Source organism: Hordeum vulgare, chromosome 7H (assembly GCF_904849725.1).
Source record: "Hordeum vulgare subsp. vulgare chromosome 7H, MorexV3_pseudomolecules_assembly, whole genome shotgun sequence".
Lineage (NCBI taxonomy): Eukaryota > Viridiplantae > Streptophyta > Magnoliopsida > Poales > Poaceae > Hordeum > Hordeum vulgare.
Window position 1 is genome coordinate 167,507,122 of NC_058524.1, and position 5,021 is coordinate 167,512,142.

Below are 5,021 nucleotides of genomic sequence, written 5' to 3' on the forward strand. Positions count from 1 at the left end.
ACTTGATCCCTCTCGGTACATCTTATACCTTGAATACCATCTTGGTCATCATATAAACTCCTTGAACCCAACATATGGACTTCAAGAAGTGCCTATGGACAAATCCTATAAATATAACTTAAAGAAACCATTAGTCCATAGGAATTGTCATCAATTACCAAAACCACATATGGAGATATATGCTCTAACAATCTCCCCCATTTTGGTAATTGAAGACAACCACTTCAAGAGAGTTTATATAAGGAAATAAGCATAACCAAGCGCACACATACAAGGTAATAATGCATGCGTGAAGATGTAAATGCTTACGCAATAAAAGAAAAACCCTCTAAACATATCCAAAGTAAACTCTCTAAACTTCTTCCCCATTGGCATCGATTGCCAAAATGGACAAAAAGTTTAGAAAGCCAATATAGTAGGTGGTCCTCCAAAAGGTGTGTACTTCTCAGCAAATGAGTGCAGAAAAATACACAAAGACAATGATAAGTAGTTGGAGGAAAACAAACTATATTGAGGACCCAAACATTGCAAATAAAAGGATCGTATGCCACAAAGACATACAAAGATAGAGGCAAGCAATCAAAAGATTCCAGATGGAACAAACAATCATATGATCCTTCGAACCACATGAATAAAAGATATTATGATAAAGGCAACATAGTGTTTTATCAAAAACTAGAGAAGCTCCCCATGATTTGTGCACAAATACGAGGTTGTTGTATTTGATACAGGTGCACAAAGTATGGTCGTTGCTCCCCCACAATTAATAAAAACACACAACGAGTGCAAGAAGATAGATGAGACAATAAGCATATCAATTGCACAAAACAAATGGTTGAGCAACATGTAAAAGAAGCAGCTTAAGAATAGGCTCAACCAAAGTAATGTGTGTGAGTCATGGCAAAGCACTTGAGAAGACTAAGATAAGGATGAGCATTACTCATCAACATAGTCTTGATGAAATGAGATACAAAGTGCAAGACATATCATTCCCACACACACATGCTAGAAAATGGGTTCACAAGCTTACTAATAAACAAAATAAGAACCAACGCTTGTGACAACCCATTGTGAAGATAGAAAGTAAGAACCTTGTCAAGAGGAGAGATACTAATTGAAATGGCAAAACCCTCATCAAGACAAGCATGAGGAAAAATAATCTTCACGACCAAAGAGTGCATCAAGATGTAGGAAAATAAGATACGCACTCAAAATAAAACCTTTCACGAAGCCACCAAAAGCTGAAAAAGGAAATGCAATGATGATCGTGAAAGAAAAGAGGATATTAATTGGAGATGTAACTTCTCTCATGTGTAAAAGATTCTAAGTAGAAGACAATCATGATGATATATATCCACAAAGAAGGATGTACACACGAAATGGTTACAAGAAGGAACAAACTAGATATCCAAAAAGGAAGTCATAAATATATCAATGAGATCTTTTGCTTGGAAGCATAACACATGGCCTAATATTTTCTTATTGTACAATATGAACTTCCAACATACGAACATCAAAGACATCCCAACTAGTAGTAAGACATCATCGTTCAGATGCTTTGAGAAAGCAAACAAGTACTACGAGAACAAATCAAGAGATTCATGCCATGATGCAACCTGGAAAAGAAAAGACAGGTTGGGTCCTTTGCAAGAAAAGAATGCATGAAGTGGATACTTGTTACCGAGACAACATTGGATTGATGTAGTAGATAGTTGTTCTTTGATCATCCTAACTTGGCTCCAATAATCACATGGTCTTAACATCTTCCTTATAGGTGAGCCGAGCATCCAATGCATCTCCAGTTGTTCCTGGAACAACAAAACAAACAAAATGGTGCCCAAACTCATTGGGACCAAAGAGTTAGAAAACCAGCAATACATAGGACAAACTCCACATACATATGTGCATATAGATATGAATTTGAATTTCATGCACACTTTAGCCAATTTATGACAAGGTGGAGTTTCCCCTATATATTGGGTCAAAGAAGGAAAGCAAGCAAAAGAAGTTGTATATAGTAGCTAGATACGCATGCTCAAGACTCTCAAGAATCAACTCAACACAAAGTTGATAAGTCACCAAAAGACAAGGTATCAAGTGATAATAAGATCCTAAAACAAAAAGAACTATCACTTCAAGGATATCAATTAAAAGATACCTCAAGGAATGAGATATCCACTGACATATGCCAAATAGAAGGCAACAAGAAACCAATTGAAGGAAAACAAACACGAGGTATCTAGTTTCCAAAAGAGAGCTAGGTTCCAACAAACCAAGCCCTCGACAAATTTTCATGATGGCACACAGCATCATAAAGAGCAAGACTTGCCTCCCATCAACACACACATGATGGGGATCAAAAGATTTTATGATGGGTGAATAAAGAGAGTGTTTTAAAGAAAATAGGATAGCTCCCCCAAGGGACGTGCATTATATAGAATTTGCATTTAAATACAAAACGCACACGATGGGATCATCACTTTCTCTATATCTATAAAAACACTAGACGTGTTAAAATAGATTCATAAGAGGCAAGGAAGACAAACAAAACACAAAATCCAATGTAAAGATGATTAGCAATTCCTATCACATGATGGGAATACCAATTGTCAAGGACAAGAAGAATTTTCGAAGTGATACTCATTGGTAGATCACAAATATATCCAAGATCATCTTTACCCATAAAACACAAGCAAATGACACTTGTAGAACTAACATGCCACCTAGGAACAAGATAATTTACAATATCAACACTAAGTGGCAACACGTCAAATGTACACATTTTCTAGGTTTGTAATATGCACATAGCATATTACTCCCCCATAATGTGATAAACCAACAACATTAACAAGTGGCAAATTAAAACCAACAGGAGATACTTAATGGACCATATAGAATTTGAATTTCTCATGAGTAAGACATACTACATAGAAACTAGATAATCTTGAAGTATCAAAACTAAGTGGTATTCCCCATGTATACACATTTATAGGATTGTGAGGTGTGCAAAGCACATCACTCCCCCACAATGGGATAATCCATTAATCTCTCACAAGAGCCAACAAAAAAATATAAACAAGATGCAAAAAGGCTCAATACAAGACTCACATGTACATGATATGCAAACCAACATACCCATACTCGATTACTCAAGATAAGCAAGTTGGAAGCACAACATATACAAATGCATGCAAGGTACAAAACCACAAAATGCAAAGGGGCAAGTATCTAACAATGTAAACAGTTTAAGTATAAGTTACCGTAAGGAGGCACATTGGATATAAGATAGAAACTCAATAATCCAAATGACTTGGCTTGAGATAATATGAATGATGAAGACCCCTTAATTCTTCATTATGTATCCAAGTCTCTAATGTCCTCCATAGTCACCTATTGATCAAGTTTGAGCTTGTTGGTCCCCAACTACGTTGTGTCCTAAGAGGTTAATCACAATAGGCTTGGCAACCCAAATGGTTCTTTTCTTGACACCATTTTGAGTACCAACAAACTTGGCAAACACATTGCCAACCTTATCCTTCCTAGGGGAATAGATATCATCAATATTGATTGGGTTGGATAAGTTACCTCTCGTGCAAGACGAAGCGACGTGACCCTTCTCACGACATAAGTAGCAACATCTACCCTTTGTTTTCTTCCCAGTTGATTTCTCACCTTGGGGAGTGTTGGCTTGGGTCTTATTGGGAAGAGCCCTTCCTTAAACTTGTAGCTGAGTGTGTGATTGAGTTTGTGGCCGCTTCCCTTGTTGCTTGTGACTTTGAGACTTCGTCTTCAAAGGGAAAGATCTAACATGGTGCCCTTTAACTTTGCACTTGAAGCAAGTGATTTTGGCCGAATTCTTAACTCGTTCTAGGTCACTCTTGTTCTTGTTTGAGTTTACTCCAACATCATTTTTGTCATTCGGAGATGTTTGCTCACACAGGACGTTGTTGAGTGTGGACATCCCTTCATGACACTATTCCAAGTCTTTCTTCAAAGAAGTGACTTGGGTCTTGAGCTCTTCGATTTCCTCTGCATGGTTAGTTTTAATCCAAATACTAGAAGAAGTGTAAGTTTCATTGTTAGAGCAACAAGGCAAGGAAAGTAATTCATCACACGAGGTAGCAACATTATGAGTAGACGAATTACGAGGACTAACACATGGAAATATAGTACTTTGACTAGAAGTAGTGCCATTTTCCACATGAGGCTTATTTGATGTTACCTTGGTGATGATAGCCTCATGAGCTAACTTTTGCACATTATAGGATGTTAGAAGATTGGCATGAGATCTTGTGAGCATTACATGGTTTTCTTCCAACTTCCCATAATTGCTAGTTAGTAAATCAAGTTGAGCACGTAGCTCAATATTCTCCTTCAATGTTGATACTTCAAATGAGGTAGAGTTAGATGTACAAGTATCATCAACAATATGAGAGGAGTAAGTAGCAAATAGAGACTTCTCATGAGTAGATTGAAGCTCCTCATAGATCTTAGAGGTTTTGATGAGCTCTCCCTTGACATTATTGCATTCAAGGAGAAGGACCTCAAAATCCTTTTTAAGTTTATCATGAGCAACTTCAATCTCTCCTTTTGAAGATCTTAAGTCTCTACATGCTTGATGACTCTTCTCAAGTTCATGTTCAAGTAGTTCACTTTTAGCTTGTTCATGATTAAGTGAATCATTACAATTTTCAAAGTAAGCAAGAACATCTTGGAATCTTTGAAGAGCGTTATTTTTAGCTTTATGAAGAATTTTACTGATCACATAGATATATTCGGTCAAATCATCATCATCATCCTCATCGCAAATATCATCGTTATTGCATAGGGAAGATGATACCTCATTATTACCTCTTGCCATGAGGCACATGTGAACTGGAGGAGTTGATGATGATTCTTTTGGTGAATCAGATTCTTCATTAGTCAAAAGTACTTCATATTTCTTGATTCCCCCTAAATGATTAGTCATAGAGGAACTAGGGAGAACCAAGATATTTTGATCAAGAGGACACGAGGAAGCA